The sequence below is a fragment of the Nicotiana sylvestris genome, chromosome 11 (assembly GCF_000393655.2).
Source record: "Nicotiana sylvestris chromosome 11, ASM39365v2, whole genome shotgun sequence".
Lineage (NCBI taxonomy): Eukaryota > Viridiplantae > Streptophyta > Magnoliopsida > Solanales > Solanaceae > Nicotiana > Nicotiana sylvestris.
In genome coordinates this window covers 80,608,827-80,628,739 of record NC_091067.1, presented here as the reverse complement: position 1 = coordinate 80,628,739, position 19,913 = coordinate 80,608,827, and positions in this window count along the sequence as shown.

Genomic DNA, 19,913 nt, shown 5'->3' with positions numbered 1-19,913 from the left:
CTCCTTATCGGCCAAAAGCCAATGGTGCTGTGGAAGCTGCAAATAAAAACATCAAGAAGATTTTGAGGAAAACAATACAAAGTTCCCGACAGTGGCATGAGCAGTTACCTTTTGCATTATTGGGGTACCGCACTACGGTACGCACATCGGTGGGAGCGACTCCTTATCTTTTGGTTTATGGGACCGAGGCCGTAATACCGGCAGAGGTAGAGATTCCTTCACTTCGAATCATTGTCGAAGCAGAAATCGAGGACAGCGAGTGGGTTAAGACTCGACTGGAGCAATTGACGTTGATTGATGAAAAGCGGATGGCTGCAGTTTGTCATGGACAGTTATACCAGCGAAGGATGGCCCGCGCCTACAACAAGAAAGTCCGACCTCGGAATTTCGAAGTAGGACAATTGGTACTGAGGCGTATTCTGCCGCATCATGAAGAAGCAAAAGGAAAGTTTGCCCCAAATTGGAAAGGCCCATACATCGTAAGGAAAATATTGCCAAGAGGAGCATTGTATTTAGGTGATATCGAAGGAAATGACCCTGACACAGCGGTGAATGCAGATGCAGTCAAGAGATACTACGTCTAGATCATACTCCAAGCGGTCCTGACACATTTGAGAATGGCAAAGGTTTTATCCCCCACTACTCCCAAACACTACCCAATCCTCTCTACAAAAAAAAAAGAAGAAAAAAAAATAAAATAAAAAATTTTGAGGCCTGAACTACGTTTGACTTGATTCCGAAAGGATACGTAGGCAGCCTCTCCCTGAGGTTCAGTCACACCAACAATAAAATCCCATCCACCCTGAAATTGAAAACCGGGGCACGTCGAGCAGTTGAGAAGTTAGTATCACTACCTCTCTTTACCAAGCACAAGCCTTCAAATCAATTACCAAATATGGTGGGGAATCAATAAGCGTCACAAACGAAGACCATCACACTCTGAATTGAGAGAGATAAAATGAGAGAGTCTCGGCGGTGAAAACCTTCGGGCACCACGAGGCGACGGGAGAAGAGAAACCAAAATGAGAGAGCTTGTTTAGTAAAAACTCGCAAAGAGTGCTATCAAGCGATGACAGGAAGAGAAATGAGAGAGGTCAGCCAGCGACAACTCGCAAAGGGCGCTGTTGACCGAAAAAGAATGACGCCATCCCAAGAAAGTTTCGGCAGGGTGCCGCCAGTTTGGAATCACAGATCCGTTCTGGTTCGGGAAAACGCAAGCTCTTAGAAGGTCAGACGTCCAGTCCAAAGGGCATGTCATGTCATTTAAAGCCAGCGTTATCTTCCTCAGATAAGTTTTCCTCATCCCGAAAAAGGGGACTCATTTTCTGATTTGTTTTCCCTTTTCTTTGTTTCTTTTCGAATCCTTTTCGCATTTTAACCCCGAGTTCAGGACACACCGGAAAGGACATGTGGCAGGTTTGTTTGCACGGAATCCCGTCTCATGAAGGAAAGCACCTCATCTCGTTGATATGATTACCCAAGCATGATGAATCATGACGTTTGATGATGCTCCGGAGTAAAGAAGAAAGAGAGGAATCTTGAAATCTTCCCCAGCAAGTCCACCTTCGGACAAATCCCCACAGAATCTCCCCCTGTACAAAACCCCCACAGAGTTTTTCTTTTTGTACAATCTCCCGCAAAGTCTCCCCAATATAAAAAAAAAAAAAAAATCCCCGTTGAAATTTCATCAGCACATCCCAGCGAGTCCTTTTATAAATATTCCCCAACGAGCTTACCCCAACAAACCCTGGGAAACCCGTTTTGAAACAAAAACCCAGCATACCCTATTATACAGAATCTGCACAAAGAATCCACTTTGTAAATATTCCCCCCCACATAGCTTCCTTTTGTACAAATCCCCACAGAATACCTCCAATAAAATCCCCGTTGAGAACCTCCAAGCGAAACGGGACACACAAAAAAGGAGAGAAAAGAAAATAGAGCCTTACGAGGCAAATCATCACAGAATCTGGAAATACAAGCCCGAGCGGTCTAAAGGGTTTCGGCATATGAATCAAATCAATGGCGGGACTTCGCAACAGAAATGAAGACGCAACAAAGCAACCGGGAACGATCAAGGTCACCAAACCGACCGTCATTTCCGAACTAACAATTGTTCTTTGTCTGAAAAGTTGAAACATGTGTAATCCAAGACAACCGTGCAAGAAGCAAGTGTCGCCCAAAAAAGAAGGTACATGGTTACAAGAAATATTTTAGCAATAAGGAATTCACTCAAAAGGTAAGTTTCCACGAAACTCCCTTTTATCTTCTACTAAAACAAGAAAATTCACAAAAAAAAAGGGGTCGCTTAGTATTCTCGAACTTTGTCCCCAGCCAATCAGCATTAGAGTTTTAAACTCTGAACTGAGCTTTTTCAGGCAATCAGCATTAGGGTTTTAAACCCTGAACTGAATTTTCCTTTCAGCCAGCATTAGAGTTTTAAACCCTAAACTAAGCTTTTCCATGCAATCAGCATTAGGGTTTTAAACCCTGAACTCAATTTTCCTTTCAGCCAGCATTAGAGTTTTAAACTCTAAACTGAGCTTTTCCATGCAATCAGCATTAGGGTTTTAAACCCTGAACTGAATTTTCCTTTCAGCCAGCATTAGAGTTTTAAACTCTAAACTGAGCTTTTCCATGCAATCAGCATTAGGGTTTTAAACCCTGAACTGAATTTTCCTTTCAGCCAGCATTAGAGTTTTAAACTCTAAACTGAGCTTTTCCATGCAATCAGCATTAGGGTTTTAAACCCTAAACAGAACTTTTCCTTTCAGCCAGCATTAGAGTTTTAAACCCTAAACTGAGCTTTTCCATGCAATCAGCATTAGGGTTTTAAACCCTGAACTGAATTTTCCTTTCAGCCAGCATTAGAGTTTTAAACTCTAAACTGAGCTTTTCCATGCAATCAGCATTAGGGTTTTAAACCCTGAACTGAATTTTCCTTTCAGCCAGCATTAGAGTTTTAAACTCTAAACTGAGCTTTTCCATGCAATCAGCATTAGGGTTTTAAACCCTGAACTGAATTTTCCTTTCAGCCAGCATTAGAGTTTTAAACTCTAAACTGAGCTTTTCCATGCAATCAGCATTAGGGTTTTAAACCCTAAACTGAATTTTCCTTTCAGCCAGCATTAAAGTTTTAAAACTCTAAACTGAGTTTTTCCATGCAATCAACATTAGGGTTTTAAACCCTGAACTGAATTTTCCTTTCAGCCAGCATTAGAGTTTTAAACTCTAAACTGAGCTTTTCCATGCAATCAGCATTAGGGTATTAAACCCTGAACTGAATTTTCCTTTCAGCCAGCATTAGAGTTTTGAACTCTAAACTGAGCTTTTCCATGCAATCAGCATTAGGGTTTTAAACCCTAAACTGAATTTTCCATTTAGTTAGCATTAGGGTTTTAAACCCTAAACTGAACTTTTTCTTCCAACCAGCATTAGGGTTTTAAACCCTAAACTGAGCTTTTCCATGCAATCAGTATTAGGGTTTTAAACCCTAAACTGAATTCTTCCTTTGTTCGGCGTTAGGGTTTTAAACCCCAAACCGAACCTCTCCCCAGCTAGCCGATGTTAGGGCTCCAGCCCTGAACTGAACATGCATATCCTCTTTCATCAATTTTATGAACTTCCTGGTGAATAATTAACGAAATTTTCCTAGTGAAACTGGGGCAGAAAATTTCGTTCGTTTGTTTGTTTTCTCCCGCATGTCTGACCTCGAGCCACATGGATCGAAATGACCCACGAGATAAATCCCAGTTCGGAATCAAAGAAGAAAAAGACAAAAGAAGATATCCCGAGATATCAGAGTAAAGGGAAAGCAGATCGACTCCAACATTTGACTAAGGTCCTGAACTCTGCCAGTCACATTTTATTCAGTATCCCGGAGATTAAACAAGTCACCGCAACTCGCAAGCATCAAGATTCAGATCGGAGTCTACAAGCAGAATCAGCTAAGACCCAAGATCAAGTCGTAAAAGAATCATAGATAGGAATCTTGTAACTAGCAGTTGACATGCATATAAGTAGTTAGTTCATTTTCCAATTTTCGTTTGGTTGTAATAAGGCGGTCAGTGACGTAGCAGTGACAACAGCAACAGCAGTAGCAGCAAGCATTGCAATCCCATGGTAGTCCCAGCTACCAAAACTTCCCGAACTATATTGACCTGATTCCTGTTTAGCCCAGGATATGTAGGAAATCTTTGAAGCAAGATTCGGTCAGATCTTTCAAAAAAAAAAATGCTTCATACGGAGTAGTCCATAGGCAAAAATCGCTCACGCACGCTCACTTTATCTTTGCACGAAAACTCTTCGTGTTTCCGAACAAAGAGGGGCAGCTGTAAGCACGTGATTTTTGTTTCGCGAGACAATCGCTCCAAAAGAAATAAAAAATAACAACAATTGATCCCGTTGTACAATTTGGAGATTTTTACATGGCACTTCGTTAATTGTTTATGACTTTGGCCCATTTTTACTTTATTAAAACAAAATACAAAAAATGTACGTGTCATGCATGATCTGAACTGTAACATGATTGTTAAATAGAAAAGCATGAACGGGCATCTTTGCCTTTGATTTTGTTCTGTTTAATTTTTACCTGTTTTGAGTCATTTTAAAGTGTGTGCAAATAATCGTGTTAGATGTTTATTTTAATTTGATTTTACTTAGTTTTGTATTTTTATAATAAAAGAAAAAAAAAGACCCCTTCCGGACTTGGGCCAATTTGTTAAATTGGCCCAACAAACTCAGCCCAAGACCCAGGCCTGCCCGGTCCAGTCCAGATGATGCCCAGAGAGAGTCCAAACGACGTCGTATGGATACAGTTTGATCTGGGCCGTTGATCTCAGATTGATCAACGGCCAAGATCACATTTCCTATACCCACGAACAGAACCCGACCCGTTTCCACCCGGACCGACCCAAACCCCTTCAGGTTGAAACGACACCGTTACCCATCAGCATAAAAATCCTGGCCCTTCATCGCAGCTCATCCAACGGCCAAGAATCGACCCCTCACTAACTATATAAGCCTAGGCCTTTACCCTGCCCCCCTATCCTAACCCCCAGGCCTTAGTCGTCCCCTCCACAGACCTCAATCCTCCAAACCCTAGCCGCCCCTGTATACTTTCGCCATTAAAGCCGGCGGCATGGATGTCGGTGACCTTCCCCTGAACACCATAGAACCCCCATGCCATCCTGAACCTAAATCTACCAACCACACACTTCGAATCACCCCCAGGTCCTCGAATCTTCATTTGAAGATTCGAGTCAAAACTCGATCTACACCAACCAACCCCAGCTTCATACCAGACACTCCCCAGACCCCCTCGTGACCAAACCATACTTGGTTTGGTCCGAATCTGATCAGGGAAGCCTGAATCCCAGATCTAAGTTTGAAAGTTTTGTGTCCTTCATCACTGGCCCATGCCAGTCCGAGCCAAAGAGATTAAGGTCTAATGGACCTTAATCGAAGTGTTTCTCATCTGAGAAACACTTCGATTAAAGTCCGTTCAGCCTTAAGAGAGGTCTGTCCAAATCCGAGTTCAAATTTTTAACTTTGCAAGCTTTAAGGTGAGTTTGTTTTCTTTCCTTTATTTGTTTTAGTCCGTGTGATTTGTTTTAAATATCTGGTCATGTTTTGTTTCAATTTGTGTCTTTAAATTTTACCACCTTCTGATTGACCACTTTGCCTGAACCACTGTGTTTTGTTTGAACCCCTCCTATTCTGATAAGACATGTGTATTGGTTGTATCCCAAATTTGTACTGACTTACTGATTCCTCAAAGTATAATCCTGCTTAATCAGTATAAGTCGAGTCATGTGTCCCATGCTTTTGAATGTCTGATTTGGCTACGTTTGTGTATGTTAATGCTAATATAGTCGAGTCGACATGTGTCGTCAATTAGTTTCAACTGTCTGAACAAAGTTAAATCGATTTGCTTCTATTGAACATTTGCCTGAATCAATTAAGAGCCAGTTTAGTTCACTTATAGCTGTTGGATTGTTTGTGCTTAGATTCTGAATTGGAAGGCATGTGCACTCGTGCACAGCATGTGCATTAGTGCATCTCATGTGCTTTGTGCACAGCCTGTGGCCTGCATAAAGGTCCTTTGTTTAATTTTAAAAATGGTTTGACAGCATATGCTGTCAACATATTCTACTGCCCATACCCTGCTTTAAGTTTAAAAAGTATTAAACCCTTTAAAAGTAAGTCTGCCAGGGAATGTTGATGGGAGTTATATACTTAAATAACTAATTGGGATCTGAAAAGGAAAAAGACACATGGGAGGGGTACGGTGACATTTTGAAAAACAGGCTGTTAAAAGAGATGGTGTTGAGGCTATAAAAGGAGGAGGACCAGACTAAAAAAAGAGAGAGAATTAGAGGAAGGGAAGAGAAAAACAGATAGACTGTGAGGAATTCTTTGAAAAAGAGAGTTGGAATACACACTAATTAGAGACACACAGATAGAGCACACAGAGATAGGGAGAGATACTAAGAGGGAATATCTTGAAGTTCAAATTTTTGAATCCAGAAAACTGGAAAAGAATCTGTCTGATAACTCAGACAAACAAAACCAGAAATTGCTTCCTTTCCTTTTGTTTCTGACTTCAACTAAATCCGGACCTATTCTGTGCAATACTGAGTTCTCACAAAAACTGAGTCTGCTTGTTTATTGTTTGTTCTACTCTAAAGTTTAGTTTAGTTGAGGTTGATCTCACTCCAATTGTTTGAGAGTTGTAGTTGCTACTCTACTGTTTCTTGTTGCTGTTGCTATACTGCCCTGCTGCTACTGTTGGTGCTTGTTACTGCTGCTGCATTTGTTCATTGTTACTCTACTAATTGCCCCTTTCTTCAATCGCAAATATCCCCAGGTACATAATCTTTGAACCTTGTATTGTTGAAAGTTTGAAGTTGAAGCAGAAATAAAGAAATGAATACCAGTTTATGTTATAGCATTGGTGCAAAAAGATAGTTCGAATGTTAGTTGGGCCTGTATTTTTACTGCGAACTGCAAATATTCTGTATAAACTAGCATACATTCTGTTTAAGATGAATTGTTAGATAGCATGGCTCAACAGTAATGATAGTATGACATAGACAGCATGTTTTGATTTAGTATACATTCAGTTCAGTATGACACTTGTTTGATTTAGTATGACTGTATAGCATAGAGTCATGGTAGCACTTGTATGCATTTTTCCTAGACCCCTGAATTGACAAAACTGTGGTACTGGGTCCGGAATAAATGTATCCCAAACAAACTCCCATACAGTCACATGTCTGGCTATGAATGCCAGTTCTCCTGTCAGTTTATTCGTTCCAATGCAGGTTCGATACTGGGTTTCGGTATAGATTCTTTTGATGATTGTTGAGAAAAACTAATAATCCTTTTTGAGTTCAATTAGTAGTAATTTTCATAATAAAACAGCCGATTTCTTTTATCAATTTCAAATAGTTTAGAGTGTTAAGAATAGAACTTGGAGGTCGTTAAACATAACTCAATATATGTTGTTAGTTTGTTTGCAATCTCACTTAGCGAATTAATAAGCATATTCACTTGTTGAAGACAAAGCATGCGGTAACCCTCACCTCATGAACAATCAATCAGGTAATCAAACAAGTTTAGGTTCGGCAAACATAATAAGGATTCAGTCCGTATTTGTCCAAACCAGCAAAATTCGGCATCATCCTTTTCTTTAAAGATAAATGTAGTAAAGACGTAGTCATTGTAGGGTACCCTTCTAAAATAATGAGACGAGCCTCGCCGAATAAAAAGGCAAATTGCGGGGCCCTCAATAATTGGTCATAATAAATACTTAGAATTTGGGATGGACTGTTTAGTGAATTCCACTGCCTTCCCCAAAGATAATAACGCGTTAGACTTTTTAGGCGCGACTTAATTAAATTACATTCTTAAATTCGGGTGCGCATTTATGTGACCCAAATTCAAATCTCAACGGAGTCGAAATGTGTTAACAACTACGGGTGCATTGATTGTGACGTGGTTCGAGATGCATTTTCACGACGTTGCAATTCTATAAAAATAAATGATAATAATAAAAGCGGTTTAAACTTAATAAAAGCACGTAAGTCATAACATGTATTTAAATCAGATATTTAGCCATTATAACAATTTAAGCGACCGTGCTAGAACCACGGGATTCGAGGGTGCCTAACACCTTCCCTCGAGTCAACAGAATTCCTTACTTAGAATTTCTGGTTCGCAGACTTCATTTGGAAAAGTCGAAAATTTCCTCGATTTGGGATTCAAGATAAACCGGTGACTTGGGACACCAAAAGCTAAACCTTTCCCAAGTGGCGACTCTGAATTAAATAAATAATCCCATTTCGAATATTGTCACTTAAATTGGAAAAACTCCCTCGCGCATTTAACCCTTCGGGGCGGGCGCGCAAAAAGGAGGTGTGACACTACTTATTTTTCGGAGCGGTTGGCGGATATTTATATCCGAGAGATTGTTTGTCTTCATGGTATTCTAATTTCCATCATTTCATATGGAGGTACCCAGTTAACATCACGGTTCTGGAGGGCCGTTCAACATGAGTTAGGTAATCGGGTAGAGTTGAGTACAACGTTTCACCCTCAGACGGACGGACAGTCCGAGTGCACTATTCAGATTCTTGAGGATATGTTCCGTACGTGTGTGATTGTGTTTGGAGGTTCTTGGGATTAGTTCTTTCCATTGACGAAGTTTGCTTAAAACAACAGCTATCAGTCCAGCATTCAGATGGCACCGTTTGAGGCTTTATATGGTAGGCAGTGCAGATCTCCGGTAGGTTGGTTTGAGCCAGGTGAGGCCAGACTATTGGGCACAGACTTGGTTCAGGATGCTTTGGAGAAGGTTAAAGTGATTCAGGATAGACTCCGTACAACACAGTCCAGACAGAAGAGTTACGCGGACCGGAAGGTTCGCGATGTTTCCTATATGGTTGGAGAGCGGGTTCTGCTTCGGGTTTCGCCTATGAATGACATTATGAGGTTCGGAAAGAAAGGGAAGTTGAGTCCGAGGTTGTTGGTCCTTTTGAGATATTGAGGCGTGTTGGGGAGGTTGCTTATGAGCTGGCCTTACCTCCCATCTTGGCAAGAGTTCACCCGGTATTTCATGTTTCGATGCTCTGGAGGTAGCATGGCGACCCGTCGCACGTGTTGGATTTCAGTTCAGTCCAGTTGGACAAGGATTTATCTTATGTTGAGGAGCCAGTGGCAATATTGGACATGCAGATTAGAAAGCTTAGGTCAAAGAACATTGCTTCAGTAAAGGTTCAGTGGCGGGGCCAGCCGGTCAAAGACGCGACCTGGGAGACCGAGCAGGATATGCGCAGCCGTTACCCTCATCTTTTCACTACTTCAGGTATGTCTCTATGCTTTTTCGAGGACGAATGAATGTTTAAGTGTAGGAGGATGTGACGACCCGGCCGGTCGTCTTAAGAAGTAATGCCCCGATCCCCTATTAACTAGTTTCCCCAAGTTTAATTCTGCTAATTTGATTCGCCGGAATGTTCGGTTGTGAGTTTCGGAGAGTGTTGGGACACTTAGTCCCTGAATGAGAGCTCAAGTGTTAGAAAATTGACCGTAGTCGGAACAGTGTGAAGACTGCCTCGGAATGGAAATCCGATGATTCCGTTAGCTCCGTTGGGTGATTTTTGGGTTGGGAGTGTGTTCGAATTGTGTTTTGGAGATCCATAGCTAAATTAGGCTTGAAATGCCGAAATTTGAATTTTGGAAATTCCGGTTCGATAGTGAGATTTTGATCCGAGGGTCGAAATGGAATTTCAAGAGTTGCAGTAGTTCTGTTATGTCATTTGGGATGTGTGTGCAAAATTTCAGGTCATTCGGACGAGGTTTGATAGACTTTTTGCCCGAAAGCGTATTTTGAGGGAATTTGGAGTTCTTAGGCTTAAATCCTTGATTAATTCGAGTTTCCGATGTTGTTTTAGGTGTTTTAAGGGTTGTTACAAGTTTGAATAAGGTATTAGGTGATGTTGGTGCTTTTGGTTGAGGTCCCGTGGGTCTCGGGATGATTTCGGAGGGTTGTCGGGAAGATTTTGAAGTTAAGAGATTGTAGATTTTAGCTGGTACCTGTCATAATCGCACCTGCGGTTTGGGTCCCGCAGGTGCGGAGCCGCAGAAGCGGCATAGAGGACCGCAGAAGCGGATTCTTGCCTTGTCTTCAGATTCCGCAGAAGCGGTTTCGTAAATGAGAAATAATGATCGCAGATGCGGTCCTGGCCCTTTTAATAAAAGTCGCAGATGCGACATTTTGTCCGCAGAAGTGGGACCGCAGATGCGGTCCCATAGCAGCAAATGCAGAAATGCCTGGGTAGACCATATAAATAGTTGCCTTTGCGAAAATTGGCTATTCTTCCATCATTTTTGTCTGGGTTTGAAGCTTCTAAGAGGGGTTTTTAAGGAAATCAAAGGGAAATCGATTGGAGATTTGGGTCATTTGGAGTCGGATACTCATGGCAAAAGTGTGGTTTCAAGTTGATTTTGAGCCGGTTCGAGATAAGTGGTTTGCTTAACCTTGTGTGGGGAACCTTCCCCTTTAGGATTGATATATTTGGTAATTGAAATGCCTTGTACGTGAGGTGACGAGTGTGTACTAGTGCAAATTGTTGGAATCCGATTTTCTTTAAGTACTTATTAGTATGTTCCTTTTCCTGCTTTTATTACTTGTACTATGAAGCCCGTTGTTAGCTTATGAAATCATGTCTAAGGGATTTAATTGCTTTAAATTGTTCAATCTGTTTACCTGAACTTTGTGCAGCATGCTAGGCTAGAATTATTTGTTGCCTTTAACATGAAATTTCTCTTCTCTGAATATTTTCTTGATGTTGCTGTGTATTTACATTGGGACTACGGATGTGAGATTTCGGTAGCTCCCCCTTGTCTGTTTACTTTGGGACTGCGGGTTAGATTCCCGATAGATCCCCCAGAACAATTACTTTAGGACTGCGGGTTAGATTCCTGATAGATCCCCATGTACATTTACTTTGGGATTGCGGGTTAGATTCCTGATAGATCCCCCTGCACATTTTCTTTGGGACTGCGGGTTAGATTCTCGATAGATTCCCCTGCACAGTTATATGGAACTGCGAGAATGCACCCGGTAGATTTTTCCAGTACTGGGTATTTACATTTGGGACTACGGAATGGGATTCCGGTAGATCCCCGCGCACTATGAGTTGGACTACGGGACGGTATCCCGGAAGATCCTTCGGATATATATATATATATATATGATGGTCTACGGAACGGTATCCTGGAAGATTCACTGGATATGTAAAGATGGGACTACAGGACGGTATCTTGGGAGATCCCCGATTGTTGCTATTGGTGCTGAGTTGTATTTCCTTTCCATGTTTACCTGGTTCTGTATAGTTGTTGCTGTTCTATTCACCCTATGTTATTTTACTGTTGTACTCACTTATATTGTTCTGTTCTATACTGTTAACTTTTATATTTTATTTAACCTCAGTAGGGCCCTGACCTTCCTCGTCACTACCCAACCGAGGTTAGGCTTGGCACTTACTGAGTATCGTTGTGGTGTACTCATGCCTCTTCTGCGCATGTTTTTCATGTGCAGATCTAGGTACCACTGATCAGGCCTACTATCATTGAGGGAAGCGACTGCTTAGAGACTCCGAGGTACATCGGCCGCGTCAGCAGACCAAGGAGTCCCTTTCTATTCCTGCCTTTAGTATTTAACCCTTCCGTACTTTTCTGTTCTTTATTAAAAATTCCGGAGTTAGAGCTATGTAGTATTTCTTTCTTAGCTTGTGATTCATGGGTTTCCGGGTCTTGGATTTATGTTTGGTGTTGAGAGTTAAACATGGTGTATGCCGAGCGGCACATTTACACACTATTATTGCTTTATTTCTGTTTTTAAATTGTTTTACTTCCGCAAGTTGGTTATCTTCCGCAAATTTAGGCCTACCTAGTCGTAGAGACTAGGTGCCGTCACGATGGTTCACGAAGGGTGAACCGGGATCGTGACAAAAATCAATGAAAATTTACTTGCTTAATTATTTTCTTATTTAAATTACTATATATGAAGTCCTACTATTTAGGAATTTAAAGTTAATTAAATTTTTTACCTTATACCTTTTCTTATTTTTTTATATCTATATCTATCTATTTATACTTTAAAATGATAGCATGAAGCTGTTTACCAAAATGTCGTTGGCCCTTTACCCTTAAAAAATAATTCACATTAGGCCAAGTTGTTATTTATTAATTACTTTCTCAATATCTATGATTTTTAAAATCATAGATAATAAATTTTTCCTTGTTTGAACTGCGTGAGAAGTCCTAATATTTAATACTTCAAAAGATAAATAAAATAAGATTTCCTAATATGTATGACATAACCTCCAAAAGGGCAGTATGTTTCACAAATAATTCTGGAGATAACAAGCTTTTAATAGTGTTCAATTTGACTTGTGATTGTAGAATACAAATAATTAAAAATAAGAATATAAAAAAGTATTTCTACGAATCCCTTTTATGTATTATTATTATTGGGTATGCAATAGTAAAAGAAAATAAAGTTTGATCTTTGGGTTTTCTTTTATTTGGTTTTCTAAATTATAATACCTTGAGTTTAAAAATATTATTTAGTGTTGAAATAAGTAACTAATTAAGATTTGAAGAATTACTATATATATATATATATATATATATATATATATATATATATATATATATATATATATATATATATATATATATATATATATATATATATTTGCTATAGTTGAACGTTAATTAATTTTAGACTTTATATTGTCACCGTACGCCCTTTTAAAAAAAATTATAGGACCAATCTATTCATTCTCAAATCTTAAAATAAAATAGCTATAATTATTAACATCAAAATAACATTCTCATAAAGTAAAATAGCTATAATTATTAATATAATTAACGTAGCTGAATTGTTTATGCTGCAAGTTTAAATGATATTTAATTATTTTAAGTTCAACAAACGAGTCAATAATCAATATGACAACATTATTGTTGTCATTTAAATGAATTTCGCATCAACTTTAATGCCCATTTGTATTTTACATAATTTATTTTTCTTGTATGTAATTTTTAGTTTATTAACACGTGCAACGCACATACTCTAAAGCTAGTAAGTCCAAAAAAGATAAAGACTTGTTGAAGTTTGATATTGATCTCTTTCCTTATCCCTCCACCTAATTTTTGTTTTTTTTTAAAAAAAATATTATTTATTATTTATTTTTTTTTAGTCAAAAAGATGTACTTATATTATAAATAAGCTAAACAAATACATGAGAGCTTAGTAGATGCATAAGAGGCATCATAGGTGCTGAGCTAGGATTTATAACAAAGCTTCCTGTATGGGAAGCATTAGTAGATTGAAAATTAAAAGTAGATAGAACACCAGTAGGACTAGAGTTAACACTACTATTACACAAACTATTTGTAGCAGAGTGCATTTGTGTTGAAGTACTAGAATTTGTTGGAACAAGCCTCCTTTGTAATATACCTCTACAATTGTGATGACCCAATGAAATTCGATGTTCTGAGGCCTTAAAAACCTCATTTAGCATCACCTCGATTTGCATGCGCAGTCCGGGCGTGTAGCCAGAAAGCCTAAATATGAAAATCTGTGAAAAATGACAAGTTTTGATAATAAAATGAGCTAATTTGTCTTCGGTCAACATTTTGGGTAAACGGACCCGGATCCATAATTCTACGGTCCTGAAGGGTCTGTAGGATAATATGAGACTTGGGTGTATGCCCGAAATCGAATTCCGAGGTCACAAGCCCGAGAAATGAATTTTTAAAGAAAATTATTTTCTGAAATTGTTTAAAGAAATTTGAAATGATATTTGATTAGAATATGATGGTATCGGGTCCGTATTTTGGTTTCGGCACCCGGTACAGGTCTTATATATGATTTAAGATATTTTTGTAAAATTTGGTGAAAAACGGATGTCATTTGACGTGATTCAGACTTAAATTGATGAAGTTGATGTTTTATGAAGTTTGAGAATAATCCATTAATTTTGAGGTTTAAATCGTTTGTTATTGAGGTTATTTTGGCAATTTGACCACACGGATAAGTTCGTATGATGTTGTTGAGTTAGTACGTATGTTTGGTTAGGAGCCCCGAGGGCTCGGGTGTGTTTCAGATGTGTTTCGGAAGGTTCTGGACTTAAGAAAATTGCAGGTGTTCAACTGTTGGGTCTCTAAGTATTTCCTTCGTTGCGTTTGCGGGAGTACCCACGCGAATGCGATAGGTTAATTGTTACTGAAGGAATTTCCTTCTACGCGAACGCGTAGCTCAGGTCGCGAACGCGAAGGCCAAATGGTCCTGGGCAGGGGGTGGGGTAATTACCCTACGCGAACGCGACCCATTGGACGCGAACGCGAGGGCTCGAGAGGATCCTTCTCCGCGAATGCGAGCCCGTTAACGCGAACGTAGAGGCTTAATGTCACTCCTCAAAATTCGAGGAGCGCGACCGGCGCTCAACCGAGTAAACCCGACTGAGCAAACCTGTTAGGTTTCATACTACCCAAATTCGTCTTTGAATAAAGAGGAAATGTATACCATTACTCAGATTCTATAAACATGTCATTAACAATTCCATTTCATTTCCATTAACAACTTCGTTCACAATTTTGGAGATATTACAAGTTTTACACATCATTGCCAAACATCAATATTTCCACTTTAATTCCAATACCCGACACTACATACAACCTGTCTACAGAGCCTCTAAACACAACTGAAGAGTAATGTAATATGTAAATGCCGGTAACAAGGCTACAACTATACCTCAAAATACAAAGTACATGATAAACAGATGAAACAGGACCTCGAAACGAAGTGGGGCTCACCAAGTCAGCTGAAAGGATGATGCGGCGCTAGCTGCGACCAACACTGCCTGATATAGAAACACCTACATCCATTTAAAGACGTAGCGCCCCCGGTAAAAGGGACGTTAGTGCCATCGAATAGCACTAGTATGTATAACTGAACACCATCTAGTTAGAAAGAACTTTCATACAAGAGTAAAGAGGAAATCATAAAGACAACAAAGTTTCAAATAAGCACCATGTCAACAATATAAGGAGGTTCACATGATTTTCACATAGTTTCTGAAATTTTAGATTGGAGCATCCCACACTGTTGCATCATTATCCAATTTGCCACCGCTTCTTTCAGCGGAGTCCGATCGCGGCCCGATCGGCTAAGCCGTCTCCCGGAGACGTTACCATTATTTCATTCACACTTTCCAGTTTCAATCATCAATACATTACCACCATGTGTATATATCATGGCGTCCGATCACGGCCCGATCGGCTAAGCTGCCTCCCCGAGACGTTACCATTTTCCATTATTCATCTCACTCCAATCTTTGGTTACACATATGTCATTTCAAAGGCACTTGGGGCCACAGCTATCACGTCATATATTTGGCACTAGGCCACATTTCACATTATTTCCAATTTCAATGTTAGATTTGTAATTTAGGACAGTAGGTTCACACAAGAGCAATTTAAATTGTGAGCATAGATAAGACTTCACATAGATGGCACATTATATGCAGCTTCAATCTCAATTTAAGGTCTAAGCATTTCAATACATAATTCATATCTTTTGCCCCTTTCAAGTTATCAAGATAGCACGTTGATCATGTTGAGACACATCTTTCACGCATATAAGGTTACAACACCAATTCATGTAAAATAGCAATCGATGCAACAATTCAACTTTAATCTTACCATATTCGCACAAACATCGATGAATCTCAATTTCTAATAGACGGGGTTTTAGCCATACATACCTGAAATTTGCCCCTTAATGATACTATAATGATCCAATACACTTAAGCAACTTCAATCTACAATACAACATTCAATAGGGCCAATATTAGTAATAAATCCCCAACTTATGCCATTTAGGCATATTATCAAATACCTTGTAGGTATAGATCTTTACATCTCATAACCGTAGTATTAGTTCATCCAACTATCACTATTAACCAACAATTTATTCCACCATCGTTCCTAACTAATTTCTAACTTCCAACAACATATGTATGACTATCCATTCACACCCAACCATCAACCTCCTTAATTAACCCATTTCACAATCTCTACAATACCAACACAACCTAGGTTAGGCACTTATGGCTTCCAATCACCATCCCATGAGTTCTAACGTATATATCATACTTAAATAATCACCATAGAGTAGTTAGAGATGATAGACATACCTCTTGTAGTAAGAATCTTGAGAATCCCCACTTGTAGTGTTCTTGATCAATTTAGGGATTTGAATGAGAATCTATGAATTATTAAGATCAATCCTTGTTAATATAAGTATTTAGGAGTAGTAATCAACTCAAAATACTCCCAAAAACATTACTTTGGATCATAGGAGGGAAGTATGGGACGGATTCCCCTTGATAGAGCAACCCCTAGCTCAAAAAATGACTTAGAGACTCTCCATACCGGTCTTGAGGTATTTTGAGGTCTGCTAATAGCGCGCCCGCGCTAATGACCGCTCTAAGGCCGCACTCATGAGGCAGAATACTCCTCAATATGCGCGGCCACGCTTCCGCCGCGCACCTGGGCGCGCATATGACACATGCCCAGTAAAATAGTCACAACTTTCTGTATACACCTCTAAATGATAAACGGTTTAATGTGTTAGAAACTACACTCAAAGAGATTTAATTTGATAGGTTGTGCATCACACAACACCTTATATAACTGGAGATATGATTGTCCAAAGTGAGGTCTTGTGTGTACTCATTCACAACTTTAGTCCATTATGAAATTTTCCAACTTGGCTTAGACTTAGGCCTCTCCTTAGACCTCAAATCACTTGTAATATGACTTATACACTTATTAACATATCCAATTAATATCCATTATATCATGAATCCTCATTTGCACACAAAATAAAATAATTAGCCTACCTTGGCACCACGAAATCTTAAATTACTTAGCAAAATTTTCCCGGTCCTTACACTTAACCCGCCTGAACCATCACGAACGCGAAGGGTCTGTCGCGATGGCGAAGGGCATTTTCGCCCAGTGATTTTAAAAGCCAAAAACAGAACACTTTCGGTATTTTATAAAAATTTCACAAACCTCTTCTTTTCCAAAGCTCTTAGGCGATTTTTGAAGCATTTCTTCACCATAATCTCTTGGGTAAGTAATCTTTTACTTGTTTTTTTCCATTATTATCAACACCCATTAGATTTCTAGGACAAAAACATGTGATTAAGGGTAGAAAATTAGGGCTTTTTGATTAATTGGGATTTAGACCTCGTTTTGGGGTCGGATTTGAAAACAAATTATATATTCGGGCTCGTGGGTGAATGGGTAATCGGGTTTTGGTCCGAGCCTCGTGTTTTGACCAAGCGGGCCCGGGGTCGATTTTTGGATTTTAGGGAAGAATGATTGGAAAACTATAATTTGGCATTGGATTTGAATTGTTTAGCATTTATTGATGTTATTAAGTCGATTATGTATAGATTCGATTGGGTTAGAGCCGAATTTGAAAGGAAAAGCGGTGTTTGAGGCTTGAGTTGGCCGTGGAAGTTCGAGATAAGTGTTTGGTCTAATCTTAGCTTGAGGGATTAGGAGTTGAGTCTCATTTGCTATATGGTAATTATTGAGTACGACGTATAGGCATGGTGACGAGTATATATACGTTCATGTCTAGCATGCCCATGAGTCTTTATATTGTGATTATCATGACTTCGTTGTATCTTTCATGCCTTGGTGATGGTTTCTAATTATGGTATAAAGTTTGTGGAAAGAATTGTGACCTATGAACATTGAGGAGCGTTGACTCAAGTTGTATAACGAATTGTTAAAGTATAAGTGACAATTGAACTTTTAGAGCATTGGCTCGAGTTGTGAAATAAGTTGTGAAGGTGTAAGTGATAATTGAACCCCTAGAGCATTGGCTCGAGTTGTGAAGTGAATTGTGAAGTAAAAGTGAGAAAGAGAAGAGATCATTATGTTGTCACCCTTGCCGGGCTATTATTGATTTATTTATTATCTCCCTTGCCGGGATGTGGATATTATTGATGTTGTTCCCTTGCCGGGATTTAATTGTTGACATGTTTCTCCCTTGTCGGTATTCTTATTGCAAATTTCCTTTATTTCCTTGCCCTATTGTTTGTGATTGTTGTTTGGGTGAGGAAGAGAGTTAAAGCACTAAAGGTGATGCCGTTCATTGTTTGTTTTATGAGGAAAGAGTGTAAAGCACGAAGGGTGATGTCGTGCCGCACGATGTACCATTCCGTGCCTATTATATTGATTTCATGGTGAAATTGAGAGTAAAATCACGAAGGGTGATGCCGTGCAATTTATATTGATTCTTATGGTGAGGACGAGAGTAAAAACACAAAGGGTGATGCCATGCACTTGTCTTTGATTTACCTGATTCTTGTTGATAATTGAGTTATGTTGTCCTTTACATTTATTTACTGGTTTTTTGTTGTTACTTGATTTTATTTCGATGTTATGGATTCCCTTACCCTATCTTCCTTGTGATTGTTGTTTGGGTGAGGAAGAACGTAAAGCACGAAGGGTGATGCCGTGCATTATTTTGGTGAGAGAACGTAAAGCACGAAGGGTGATGCTGTGTATTGTTTTGGTGAGAGAGAGTAAAAGCACGAAGTGTGATGTCGTACACTTGTCTTTGACTTCCTAATTTTTATTGATAGCTGTGTTACGGTTTCTCTACATTGAATTGCTGATTTTCTGTTGATACTTGTTGTACCCCGCAACATGATTTCCCCTTCGTATTTTCAATTGAATTGTGGCGATCCTCATATTTATTTGTTGCTCTTATGTTACTATTCAATGTTTCCCCACAGAATGCTTTCCCCCTCCCATACATGACTGTATATGACTGTTTCTTTCTATACTTCTTTCTCCACTATATATAGTTAAATTGCACATGTTTATTTGGTACTCTAGTCCTAGCCTCGTCACTACTTCGCCGAGGTTAGGCTAGGCACTTACCAGCACATGCGGTCGGCTGTGCTGATACTACAGTCTGTACTCTTTTGTATAGACCCCAGTGTTGTAGACTTCGGACCGTAGTGGGATGGCTGATTCTTGCTCATCAGGCGACCCGAGGTAGTCCTAGAGGCGTCCGCAGGCCTTGACGTCTCCTTCTATTTACTATTCCTATTTCTTTCATGCATTTCCAAAGACAGTGTTGTGTTTATTTCTTTCAAACCTTTGTAGGTAGTAAATCTTAGACCGTCTGTGACACTGTGACACCAGGTTTTGGGTGCGTTAGGTTGTAAGAGTTGTAATAGATGCAGATTTCAGATATTTAGTTGTTATCTTCCGCTTAATTATTTAAAATTCCGTTGTTTTCATGTTATTGTCTTATAATTGTTTTAAAGAAACAATTGAGTAATGAAATAAGTAGTTAAATGATTGGCTTGCCTATCTCACATTAGTAGGTGCCATCAGGACTCCCGAGGTTGGGAAATCCGGGTCGTGATAAGTTGGTATTAGAGCTCTAAGTTACATGGGTCTCACATTTCACAGACAAGCTTAGTAGATTCTGAGGGATCGGTACGGAGACGTCTGTATTTATCCCCAGAGGCTACAAAGTTAGGAAAAGTTTCAATGCTATTCTTCCCTGTCATGCGATTTTGTCCTCTCAATGCTAAATTGAAATCTCAACTCTCGTCCTTTCACGAATGGCGAGGTCATGTACCGCTTCTTTAGCCGAACAGCAGCTTAGACCAATGATAGGTCAGCTACGTCTTTGAAGGCTTGTGGAGGTTGGATAGGTTTTACCAAGCTCTTCACTACTACTTTCAGCGATGCATCTTCTGAGGATCCCCAAGATTATCTAGACAGTTGTCATGAGGTTC